General features: G+C 62.6%; 4 non-coding genes across 4 annotated transcripts; all 4 read right to left on the bottom strand.

Moving 5' to 3' along the window:
• Positions 1 to 731: 731 nt before the first annotated feature.
• On the bottom strand, positions 732 to 850 carry LOC142861404 (5S ribosomal RNA). Its single transcript, XR_012912645.1, has one exon. It is a non-coding gene; the product is annotated as a 5S ribosomal RNA (ribosomal RNA).
• Positions 851 to 4646: 3796 nt separating this feature from the next.
• Positions 4647 to 4765, bottom strand: LOC142861402 (5S ribosomal RNA). Its single transcript, XR_012912643.1, has one exon. It is a non-coding gene; the product is annotated as a 5S ribosomal RNA (ribosomal RNA).
• Positions 4766 to 8554: 3789 nt separating this feature from the next.
• LOC142861401 (5S ribosomal RNA) lies at positions 8555 to 8673 on the bottom strand. The gene has a single exon (XR_012912642.1). It is a non-coding gene; the product is annotated as a 5S ribosomal RNA (ribosomal RNA).
• Positions 8674 to 12464: 3791 nt separating this feature from the next.
• LOC142861396 (5S ribosomal RNA) lies at positions 12465 to 12583 on the bottom strand. The gene has a single exon (XR_012912641.1). It is a non-coding gene; the product is annotated as a 5S ribosomal RNA (ribosomal RNA).
• Positions 12584 to 12600: the final 17 nt, after the last annotated feature.

The following is a 12600-nucleotide window of genomic DNA, read 5'->3' as shown; positions in this document are numbered from 1 at the left end:
TAGTCCCAACTACTCGGGAGGCTGAGGCAGCAGGATTGCTTGAGCCCGGAGATTGAGGTTGCTGTGAGCTAGGCTGACGCCATGGCACTCACTCTAGCCTGGGCAGCAAAACGAGACTCTGTCTCAAAAAAAAAAAAAAAAAAAGAACACAGGGGGGAGGGCGGCACGGGCAACACATGTCACCTGAATACTTGTACTCCCATCATCTGCTTGAAAAGAGAGAGAAAAGAAAATGCAATCCTAGAGGTAAGAGACACTTTTTAAAAATAATGAATCCGAAGAGAAAAGTAAAAGGAGGCCTGTGGAGCAGGTCTGGGTGTGACTCCGGATCCCCCAACATCAGGTGCCACCACCAAAGATTCCTGCGTGTAGCCCATAGAACCCCAAAAGCAACGGGACGAGTTCTGGTCACATACTCCCTCAAAATGACATCCTGGCCTTCTTCTGGAACTCCCTCCCCTCTCAGACTCTCCAGGTTTCCTCCAGCGTGTCGGTTCCCACAGAGCAGACCTTTGGTCTGAGACCTGACAGTCCAGATGCCACGCATGCTGCCGCGTGGCGGCGGTGTCGCGGCTTGGGACAAGAGGAGGCCCCACGGTGCGGGCTGGGGCGCCAGGCACCGCGCGCGCGGGCGCTGAGGGTGGGGGTGACCCCCACCCCGGGCCGCCGCCGCGCTCCCAGAAAGGGGACAGAACAAGAGGCAAAAAAAAAAAAAAAAAAAAAAAAGCAGCAGCCTGTGGCACCCGGTATTCCCAGGCGGTCTCCCATCCAAGTACTAACCAGGCCCGACCCTGCTTAGCTTCCGAGACCAGACGAGATCGGGGGCGTTCAGGGTGGTGTGGCCCTAGACGGCGGCGGAGGGCGCCCCTGCCCCGCTCGAGAAGCCGAGCCTCTCTGGGCTTCCCCGCCGCCGCCTCCCGCCCCAGGCCCCGCGCCGGGCCGGGCCGGTTGAGTTCGCCGGCCGGGTCCCGCGGGCTCCCAGGGACGGGGGTGATGGGCGGGGCGGGGCGGGGTGGGGGGCTGTCTCTCTCTACACACACACACACACTCACACTCACTCACACTCACACAAGATGCGCCTCCACGGCTGGACTCGCCAAGGTGGAGCCCTCCCAGCCCCCCTCGTCTCCTCGCCCGGCCTCCTTCACCTACCCGCTGCCCACCCCCAGCGCGTCGCTGCCGCTGACTGCGCACGCGCGGGACGCTCGCCCTTTGACCCCAGGCAGGGGCCGCCCTCCCCCACAACCCCTTTCAGCTGCGCCCCCCCCTCGCCCTGTGGGTGGGCTGCCGCCTATTCCCCCGGGCCAGGGCTGGGGCACAGCCAGTGTATGGGGCGTCTCTCTCTGGGGATGTGTCCCATGGGTGGGGTGGGGTGGCGTGGTTTGGGGGGCGCTGAAGAAATCAGTCCCCTCCATCTCCTACCTCTGGAAAACGCCCAAGCCCGTGGAGAACTGCCGGCACCGCTTCGTGGGGGCCGGGACCCTCCTCCGTGTCCTCCTGTGGCCCAGTCCAAGGGGCCTGGGCCTGGCCGGGGCTGCATTGGACCCCGACCACCCTGGCGTGTGGACTCGCTAAAAATCGGCCATTAGATATTGGATTCCAGCTTCCTTGAGGTCATTTCACTAATGAGTGCACCGGAAAGAGTTTCCTAATCCATCTGTGAGGGTGGCAACTGAAAGAGAATTTTAAAGCTGACAGAATAGGCGAGGGAAGGCATAGGAGATTTCCACACCCAGCAAGGAAGACTTTCCCGAAATGGAAGAAAGAAACGAGCAAACAGAGACACCGGTAGCCCGCCCGGAAAAGAGTCTGCCCCTGAGAGAAAGCACCCTGACCAGGTTCACCCGTGGGTGGGTGGCGAGCTAGCGGCATTCAGAAGAGCGAGGCCCGCAGTCTGTGCGGAAGACACCTGCGCTCGGGTGTGTGTGGCGGCGCGATTCACAAGCAGCTCTAGATGTTAAACCAAGGAGAAGCCAGGGAGTTCCCAACGCCCCAGGTGTCCTCAGCCCACGACTGGCTGCTGTGGGAATGCGAAGCCCGGCTCCTTGTCTCAGAGCGGGGTTCCCAGGAGGATCAGGCTGAAGCTGGGACTTGGCCTCCAAGTGTCCCCTCGCATGGCCACCCCCTTCCCCTTCCTGCTCCTCTACTCCTGGTGCCCCTCCATCCAGGGGCCAGACCTTAAAGAGTCACCGCAAGAGAATCCTGGTCCCAAAGGAGCCTTCTGGGGGACCGGTGCTGAGAGAGGTTGTGGGCATGGCCCGCTGGGGCTCTGCCCGACCCAGGGCTGAGAGATGCCACCTCCCAGCTCTGGGTCCCTGCAGGAAGTGTTGGCAAGCACAGGGCCGGTCCTCCAAAGGCCCAGGTGCAGGGAGCCCAGGCCAAGCAGCCTGTGGAAGAAGCCACTTGCCGTGCCACCCCGGGAACAGGACTGCAGGCCCCGGCCCTTCCCACCTCCTCCTCCTCCTCCTCCTCCTCCTCCCCCCCGCCCCGCCCCCACAGGGCACAGGGCTCAGAGACACCTCAGACTCTTGCTACCCAAAGTGCAAAGGGCATCAGTTGCTCCTCCAACCCCCCCCCCCCCCCCCCCCCCCCCCCCGCCCAGCAGACCACGTTGTCCAGCCAGCCCCCGGGCCTCCCTGGGGTGCCCAGCACAAAAGTGCAGACACCCACCGGACCCTCAGTCTCAGTTTTCGGAGGTTTCTGCCACTCTAAGGACCCGCAGGCCAGCTGGGCCTTCGGGCAGGACAGAGAGCCCCGGAATCCGACGTGGAGAGCTGCGTGTACGTCCCCATCAGGAGGCGGTCCCCACCTCCGCGGCTCTCCCCTTGCGGGGAGCGGCAGCCCAGCCGGCAGCCGCAGGGCCTCAGGGAAGACACCAGGCTGGGCCCCCGCGGCACAGCGGGGGCACGTCCCCCGCACTCACGCGACTTAGGGACGGCTGCTGGAGACTGCTGCGGCCACCCTGCTGCCGGGTTTCTGGAGGGCTTCCTGGAAGCAGCATCCACACCAAGCCCTTGGAAGGCCCAGGCGACGGAGGAGCCGGTCAGGCAGGGGCCGAGGACGGTGAGAGGCCGGGCGGGAAGGAGCGTGTCAGGCAGGGGCAGAGGACGGTGACAGGCCGGGCGGGGAGGAGCCGGTCAGGCGGGGGCCCAGGACAGTGACGGGCCTGGCCGGGGAGGAGTGCGTCAGGCAGGGGCAGAGGAGACGGGCTGGGTAAGGGTTAGGGTGACAGTTAGGGCACAATTCACAATCCCAAAGACGTGGAAGCGACCCGAGTGCCCATCCATCCAGGAGTGCATCAATAAAATGTGGCGCGTGGACACCACGGAGTGCCATTCGGCTGTGAGGAGCAGCGGTGAGAGGGCGCCTCTCGTGTTCTCCTGGCCAGAGCTGGAACCCGTTCCAGTAAGCCAAGTATCCCAAGAATGGACACACGAGCACCACGTGAGCGCGCTCACCGGCAAATTGGTACGAACGGATGGACGCCTAAGTGGACAGAGAGGAATCACCTTCATCGGGTGGGTGTCGGGCGGGTGGGGGGAGGGGAGGGGCATACACATCCATTAGGCATGGGGTGGGTGCGCACCGACTGGGGGATGGGCGCACTTGAAGCTCTGACCCGAGGGGGGAGGCTTGGAGAGGGCAAGGCACCCGACCTTAACATTGGTACCCCCACAATACGCTGGAACAACATGAGAGGTATATGAATAAGAACACAGGGGGGGCCGGGCGCGGTGGCTCACGCCTGTAATCCTAGCTCTCTGGGAGGCCGAGGCGGGCGGATTGCTCCAGGTCAGGAGTTCGAAACCAGCCTGAGCAAGAGCGAGACCCCGTCTCTACTAAAAATAGAAAGAAATTAATTGGCCAACTAATATATATAGAAAAACACAGCCGGGCGTGGTGGTGCATGCCTGTAGTCCCAACTACTCGGGAGGCTGAGGCAGCAGGATTGCTTGAGCCCGGAGATTGAGGTTGCTGTGAGCTAGGCTGACGCCATGGCACTCACTCTAGCCTGGGCAGCAAAACGAGACTCTGTCTCAAAAAAAAAAAAAAAAAAAGAACACAGGGGGGAGGGCGGCACGGGCAACACATGTCACCTGAATACTTGTACTCCCATCATCTGCTTGAAAAGAGAGAGAAAAGAAAATGCAATCCTAGAGGTAAGAGACACTTTTTAAAAATAATGAATCCGAAGAGAAAAGTAAAAGGAGGCCTGTGGAGCAGGTCTGGGTGTGACTCCGGATCCCCCAACATCAGGTGCCACCACCAAAGATTCCTGCGTGTAGCCCATAGAACCCCAAAAGCAACGGGACGAGTTCTGGTCACATACTCCCTCAAAATGACATCCTGGCCTTCTTCTGGAACTCCCTCCCCTCTCAGACTCTCCAGGTTTCCTCCAGCGTGTCGGTTCCCACAGAGCAGACCTTTGGTCTGAGACCTGACAGTCCAGATGCCACGCATGCTGCCGCGTGGCGGCGGTGTCGCGGCTTGGGACAAGAGGAGGCCCCACGGTGCGGGCTGGGGCGCCAGGCACCGCGCGCGCGGGCGCTGAGGGTGGGGGTGACCCCCACCCCGGGCCGCCGCCGCGCTCCCAGAAAGGGGACAGAACAAGAGGCAAAAAAAAAAAAAAAAAAAAAAAAAGCAGCAGCCTGTGGCACCCGGTATTCCCAGGCGGTCTCCCATCCAAGTACTAACCAGGCCCGACCCTGCTTAGCTTCCGAGACCAGACGAGATCGGGGGCGTTCAGGGTGGTGTGGCCCTAGACGGCGGCGGAGGGCGCCCCTGCCCCGCTCGAGAAGCCGAGCCTCTCTGGGCTTCCCCGCCGCCGCCTCCCGCCCCAGGCCCCGCGCCGGGCCGGGCCGGTTGAGTTCGCCGGCCGGGTCCCGCGGGCTCCCAGGGACGGGGGTGATGGGCGGGGCGGGGCGGGGTGGGGGGCTGTCTCTCTCTACACACACACACACACTCACACTCACTCACACTCACACAAGATGCGCCTCCACGGCTGGACTCGCCAAGGTGGAGCCCTCCCAGCCCCCCTCGTCTCCTCGCCCGGCCTCCTTCACCTACCCGCTGCCCACCCCCAGCGCGTCGCTGCCGCTGACTGCGCACGCGCGGGACGCTCGCCCTTTGACCCCAGGCAGGGGCCGCCCTCCCCCACAACCCCTTTCAGCTGCGCCCCCCCCTCGCCCTGTGGGTGGGCTGCCGCCTATTCCCCCGGGCCAGGGCTGGGGCACAGCCAGTGTATGGGGCGTCTCTCTCTGGGGATGTGTCCCATGGGTGGGGTGGGGTGGCGTGGTTTGGGGGGCGCTGAAGAAATCAGTCCCCTCCATCTCCTACCTCTGGAAAACGCCCAAGCCCGTGGAGAACTGCCGGCACCGCTTCGTGGGGGCCGGGACCCTCCTCCGTGTCCTCCTGTGGCCCAGTCCAAGGGGCCTGGGCCTGGCCGGGGCTGCATTGGACCCCGACCACCCTGGCGTGTGGACTCGCTAAAAATCGGCCATTAGATATTGGATTCCAGCTTCCTTGAGGTCATTTCACTAATGAGTGCACCGGAAAGAGTTTCCTAATCCATCTGTGAGGGTGGCAACTGAAAGAGAATTTTAAAGCTGACAGAATAGGCGAGGGAAGGCATAGGAGATTTCCACACCCAGCAAGGAAGACTTTCCCGAAATGGAAGAAAGAAACGAGCAAACAGAGACACCGGTAGCCCGCCCGGAAAAGAGTCTGCCCCTGAGAGAAAGCACCCTGACCAGGTTCACCCGTGGGTGGGTGGCGAGCTAGCGGCATTCAGAAGAGCGAGGCCCGCAGTCTGTGCGGAAGACACCTGCGCTCGGGTGTGTGTGGCGGCGCGATTCACAAGCAGCTCTAGATGTTAAACCAAGGAGAAGCCAGGGAGTTCCCAACGCCCCAGGTGTCCTCAGCCCACGACTGGCTGCTGTGGGAATGCGAAGCCCGGCTCCTTGTCTCAGAGCGGGGTTCCCAGGAGGATCAGGCTGAAGCTGGGACTTGGCCTCCAAGTGTCCCCTCGCATGGCCACCCCCTTCCCCTTCCTGCTCCTCTACTCCTGGTGCCCCTCCATCCAGGGGCCAGACCTTAAAGAGTCACCGCAAGAGAATCCTGGTCCCAAAGGAGCCTTCTGGGGGACCGGTGCTGAGAGAGGTTGTGGGCATGGCCCGCTGGGGCTCTGCCCGACCCAGGGCTGAGAGATGCCACCTCCCAGCTCTGGGTCCCTGCAGGAAGTGTTGGCAAGCACAGGGCCGGTCCTCCAAAGGCCCAGGTGCAGGGAGCCCAGGCCAAGCAGCCTGTGGAAGAAGCCACTTGCCGTGCCACCCCGGGAACAGGACTGCAGGCCCCGGCCCTTCCCACCTCCTCCTCCTCCTCCTCCTCCTCCTCCCCCCCGCCCCGCCCCCACAGGGCACAGGGCTCAGAGACACCTCAGACTCTTGCTACCCAAAGTGCAAAGGGCATCAGTTGCTCCTCCAACCCCCCCCCCCCCCCCCCCCCGCCCAGCAGACCACGTTGTCCAGCCAGCCCCCGGGCCTCCCTGGGGTGCCCAGCACAAAAGTGCAGACACCCACCGGACCCTCAGTCTCAGTTTTCGGAGGTTTCTGCCACTCTAAGGACCCGCAGGCCAGCTGGGCCTTCGGGCAGGACAGAGAGCCCCGGAATCCGACGTGGAGAGCTGCGTGTACGTCCCCATCAGGAGGCGGTCCCCACCTCCGCGGCTCTCCCCTTGCGGGGAGCGGCAGCCCAGCCGGCAGCCGCAGGGCCTCAGGGAAGACACCAGGCTGGGCCCCCGCGGCACAGCGGGGGCACGTCCCCCGCACTCACGCGACTTAGGGACGGCTGCTGGAGACTGCTGCGGCCACCCTGCTGCCGGGTTTCTGGAGGGCTTCCTGGAAGCAGCATCCACACCAAGCCCTTGGAAGGCCCAGGCGACGGAGGAGCCGGTCAGGCAGGGGCCGAGGACGGTGAGAGGCCGGGCGGGAAGGAGCGTGTCAGGCAGGGGCAGAGGACGGTGACAGGCCGGGCGGGGAGGAGCCGGTCAGGCGGGGGCCCAGGACAGTGACGGGCCTGGCCGGGGAGGAGTGCGTCAGGCAGGGGCAGAGGAGACGGGCTGGGTAAGGGTTAGGGTGACAGTTAGGGCACAATTCACAATCCCAAAGACGTGGAAGCGACCCGAGTGCCCATCCATCCAGGAGTGCATCAATAAAATGTGGCGCGTGGACACCACGGAGTGCCATTCGGCTGTGAGGAGCAGCGGTGAGAGGGCGCCTCTCGTGTTCTCCTGGCCAGAGCTGGAACCCGTTCCAGTAAGCCAAGTATCCCAAGAATGGACACACGAGCACCACGTGAGCGCGCTCACCGGCAAATTGGTACGAACGGATGGACGCCTAAGTGGACAGAGAGGAATCACCTTCATCGGGTGGGTGTCGGGCGGGTGGGGGGAGGGGAGGGGCATACACATCCATTAGGCATGGGGTGGGTGCGCACCGACTGGGGGATGGGCGCACTTGAAGCTCTGACCCGAGGGGGGAGGCTTGGAGAGGGCAAGGCACCCGACCTTAACATTGGTACCCCCACAATACGCTGGAACAACATGAGAGGTATATGAATAAGAACACAGGGGGGGCCGGGCGCGGTGGCTCACGCCTGTAATCCTAGCTCTCTGGGAGGCCGAGGCGGGCGGATTGCTCCAGGTCAGGAGTTCGAAACCAGCCTGAGCAAGAGCGAGACCCCGTCTCTACTAAAAATAGAAAGAAATTAATTGGCCAACTAATATATATAGAAAAACACAGCCGGGCGTGGTGGTGCATGCCTGTAGTCCCAACTACTCGGGAGGCTGAGGCAGCAGGATTGCTTGAGCCCGGAGATTGAGGTTGCTGTGAGCTAGGCTGACGCCATGGCACTCACTCTAGCCTGGGCAGCAAAACGAGACTCTGTCTCAAAAAAAAAAAAAAAAAAAAGAACACAGGGGGGAGGGCGGCACGGGCAACACATGTCACCTGAATACTTGTACTCCCATCATCTCTTGAAAAGAGAGAGAAAAGAAAATGCAATCCTAGAGGTAAGAGACACTTTTTAAAAATAATGAATCCGAAGAGAAAAGTAAAAGGAGGCCTGTGGAGCAGGTCTGGGTGTGACTCCGGATCCCCCAACATCAGGTGCCACCACCAAAGATTCCTGCGTGTAGCCCATAGAACCCCAAAAGCAACGGGACGAGTTCTGGTCACATACTCCCTCAAAATGACATCCTGGCCTTCTTCTGGAACTCCCTCCCCTCTCAGACTCTCCAGGTTTCCTCCAGCGTGTCGGTTCCCACAGAGCAGACCTTTGGTCTGAGACCTGACAGTCCAGATGCCACGCATGCTGCCGCGTGGCGGCGGTGTCGCGGCTTGGGACAAGAGGAGGCCCCACGGTGCGGGCTGGGGCGCCAGGCACCGCGCGCGCGGGCGCTGAGGGTGGGGGTGACCCCCACCCCGGGCCGCCGCCGCGCTCCCAGAAAGGGGACAGAACAAGAGGCAAAAAAAAAAAAAAAAAAAAAAAAAGCAGCAGCCTGTGGCACCCGGTATTCCCAGGCGGTCTCCCATCCAAGTACTAACCAGGCCCGACCCTGCTTAGCTTCCGAGACCAGACGAGATCGGGGGCGTTCAGGGTGGTGTGGCCCTAGACGGCGGCGGAGGGCGCCCCTGCCCCGCTCGAGAAGCCGAGCCTCTCTGGGCTTCCCCGCCGCCGCCTCCCGCCCCAGGCCCCGCGCCGGGCCGGGCCGGTTGAGTTCGCCGGCCGGGTCCCGCGGGCTCCCAGGGACGGGGGTGATGGGCGGGGCGGGGCGGGGTGGGGGGCTGTCTCTCTCTACACACACACACACACTCACACTCACTCACACTCACACAAGATGCGCCTCCACGGCTGGACTCGCCAAGGTGGAGCCCTCCCAGCCCCCCTCGTCTCCTCGCCCGGCCTCCTTCACCTACCCGCTGCCCACCCCCAGCGCGTCGCTGCCGCTGACTGCGCACGCGCGGGACGCTCGCCCTTTGACCCCAGCCAGGGGCCGCCCTCCCCCACAACCCCTTTCAGCTGCGCCCCCCCCTCGCCCTGTGGGTGGGCTGCCGCCTATTCCCCCGGGCCAGGGCTGGGGCACAGCCAGTGTATGGGGCGTCTCTCTCTGGGGATGTGTCCCATGGGTGGGGTGGGGTGGCGTGGTTTGGGGGGCGCTGAAGAAATCAGTCCCCTCCATCTCCTACCTCTGGAAAACGCCCAAGCCCGTGGAGAACTGCCGGCACCGCTTCGTGGGGGCCGGGACCCTCCTCCGTGTCCTCCTGTGGCCCAGTCCAAGGGGCCTGGGCCTGGCCGGGGCTGCATTGGACCCCGACCACCCTGGCGTGTGGACTCGCTAAAAATCGGCCATTAGATATTGGATTCCAGCTTCCTTGAGGTCATTTCACTAATGAGTGCACCGGAAAGAGTTTCCTAATCCATCTGTGAGGGTGGCAACTGAAAGAGAATTTTAAAGCTGACAGAATAGGCGAGGGAAGGCATAGGAGATTTCCACACCCAGCAAGGAAGACTTTCCCGAAATGGAAGAAAGAAACGAGCAAACAGAGACACCGGTAGCCCGCCCGGAAAAGAGTCTGCCCCTGAGAGAAAGCACCCTGACCAGGTTCACCCGTGGGTGGGTGGCGAGCTAGCGGCATTCAGAAGAGCGAGGCCCGCAGTCTGTGCGGAAGACACCTGCGCTCGGGTGTGTGTGGCGGCGCGATTCACAAGCAGCTCTAGATGTTAAACCAAGGAGAAGCCAGGGAGTTCCCAACGCCCCAGGTGTCCTCAGCCCACGACTGGCTGCTGTGGGAATGCGAAGCCCGGCTCCTTGTCTCAGAGCGGGGTTCCCAGGAGGATCAGGCTGAAGCTGGGACTTGGCCTCCAAGTGTCCCCTAGCATGGCCACCCCCTTCCCCTTCCTGCTCCTCTACTCCTGGTGCCCCTCCATCCAGGGGCCAGACCTTAAAGAGTCACCGCAAGAGAATCCTGGTCCCAAAGGAGCCTTCTGGGGGACCGGTGCTGAGAGAGGTTGTGGGCATGGCCCGCTGGGGCTCTGCCCGACCCAGGGCTGAGAGATGCCACCTCCCAGCTCTGGGTCCCTGCAGGAAGTGTTGGCAAGCACAGGGCCGGTCCTCCAAAGGCCCAGGTGCAGGGAGCCCAGGCCAAGCAGCCTGTGGAAGAAGCCACTTGCCGTGCCACCCCGGGAACAGGACTGCAGGCCCCGGCCCTTCCCACCACCTCCTCCTCCTCCTCCTCCTCCTCCTCCCCCCCGCCCCGCCCCCACAGGGCACAGGGCTCAGAGACACCTCAGACTCTTGCTACCCAAAGTGCAAAGGGCATCAGTTGCTCCTCCAACCCCCCCCCCCCCCCCGCCCAGCAGACCACGTTGTCCAGCCAGCCCCCGGGCCTCCCTGGGGTGCCCAGCACAAAAGTGCAGACACCCACCGGACCCTCAGTCTCAGTTTTCGGAGGTTTTTGCCACTCTAAGGACCCGCAGGCCAGCTGGGCCTTCGGGCAGGACAGAGAGCCCCGGAATCCGACGTGGAGAGCTGCGTGTACGTCCCCATCAGGAGGCGGTCCCCACCTCCGCGGCTCTCCCCTTGCGGGGAGCGGCAGCCCAGCCGGCAGCCGCAGGGCCTCAGGGAAGACACCAGGCTGGGCCCCCGCGGCACAGCGGGGGCACGTCCCCCGCACTCACGCGACTTAGGGACGGCTGCTGGAGACTGCTGCGGCCACCCTGCTGCCGGGTTTCTGGAGGGCTTCCTGGAAGCAGCATCCACACCAAGCCCTTGGAAGGCCCAGGCGACGGAGGAGCCGGTCAGGCAGGGGCCGAGGACGGTGAGAGGCCGGGCGGGAAGGAGCGTGTCAGGCAGGGGCAGAGGACGGTGACAGGCCGGGCGGGGAGGAGCCGGTCAGGCGGGGGCCCAGGACAGTGACGGGCCTGGCCGGGGAGGAGTGCGTCAGGCAGGGGCAGAGGAGACGGGCTGGGTAAGGGTTAGGGTGACAGTTAGGGCACAATTCACAATCCCAAAGACGTGGAAGCGACCCGAGTGCCCATCCATCCAGGAGTGCATCAATAAAATGTGGCGCGTGGACACCACGGAGTGCCATTCGGCTGTGAGGAGCAGCGGTGAGAGGGCGCCTCTCGTGTTCTCCTGGCCAGAGCTGGAACCCGTTCCAGTAAGCCAAGTATCCCAAGAATGGACACACGAGCACCACGTGAGCGCGCTCACCGGCAAATTGGTACGAACGGATGGACGCCTAAGTGGACAGAGAGGAATCACCTTCATCGGGTGGGTGTCGGGCGGGTGGGGGGAGGGGAGGGGCATACACATCCATTAGGCATGGGGTGGGTGCGCACCGACTGGGGGATGGGCGCACTTGAAGCTCTGACCCGAGGGGGGAGGCTTGGAGAGGGCAAGGCACCCGACCTTAACATTGGTACCCCCACAATACGCTGGAACAACATGAGAGGTATATGAATAAGAACACAGGGGGGGCCGGGCGCGGTGGCTCACGCCTGTAATCCTAGCTCTCTGGGAGGCCGAGGCGGGCGGATTGCTCCAGGTCAGGAGTTTGAAACCAGCCTGAGCAAGAGCGAGACCCCGTCTCTACTAAAAATAGAAAGAAATTAATTGGCCAACTAATATATATAGAAAAACACAGCCGGGCGTGGTGGTGCATGCCTGTAGTCCCAACTACTCGGGAGGCTGAGGCAGCAGGATTGCTTGAGCCCGGAGATTGAGGTTGCTGTGAGCTAGGCTGACGCCATGGCACTCACTCTAGCCTGGGCAGCAAAACGAGACTCTGTCTCAAAAAAAAAAAAAAAAAAAGAACACAGGGGGGAGGGCGGCACGGGCAACACATGTCACCTGAATACTTGTACTCCCATCATCTGCTTGAAAAGAGAGAGAAAAGAAAATGCAATCCTAGAGGTAAGAGACACTTTTTAAAAATAATGAATCCGAAGAGAAAAGTAAAAGGAGGCCTGTGGAGCAGGTCTGGGTGTGACTCCGGATCCCCCAACATCAGGTGCCACCACCAAAGATTCCTGCGTGTAGCCCATAGAACCCCAAAAGCAACGGGACGAGTTCTGGTCACATACTCCCTCAAAATGACATCCTGGCCTTCTTCTGGAACTCCCTCCCCTCTCAGACTCTCCAGGTTTCCTCCAGCGTGTCGGTTCCCACAGAGCAGACCTTTGGTCTGAGACCTGACAGTCCAGATGCCACGCATGCTGCCGCGTGGCGGCGGTGTCGCGGCTTGGGACAAGAGGAGGCCCCACGGTGCGGGCTGGGGCGCCAGGCACCGCGCGCGCGGGCGCTGAGGGTGGGGGTGACCCCCACCCCGGGCCGCCGCCGCGCTCCCAGAAAGGGGACAGAACAAGAGGCATAAAAAAAAAAAAAAAAAAAAAAAAAAAGCAGCAGCCTGTGGCACCCGGTATTCCCAGGCGGTCTCCCATCCAAGTACTAACCAGGCCCGACCCTGCTTAGCTTCCGAGACCAGACGAGATCGGGGGCGTTCAGGGTGGTGTGGCCCTAGACGGCGGCGGAGGGCGCCC

This window comes from Microcebus murinus, chromosome 16, assembly GCF_040939455.1.
Source record: "Microcebus murinus isolate Inina chromosome 16, M.murinus_Inina_mat1.0, whole genome shotgun sequence".
NCBI lineage: Eukaryota > Metazoa > Chordata > Mammalia > Primates > Cheirogaleidae > Microcebus > Microcebus murinus.
This window is presented reverse-complemented; position numbering and strand designations above follow the sequence as displayed.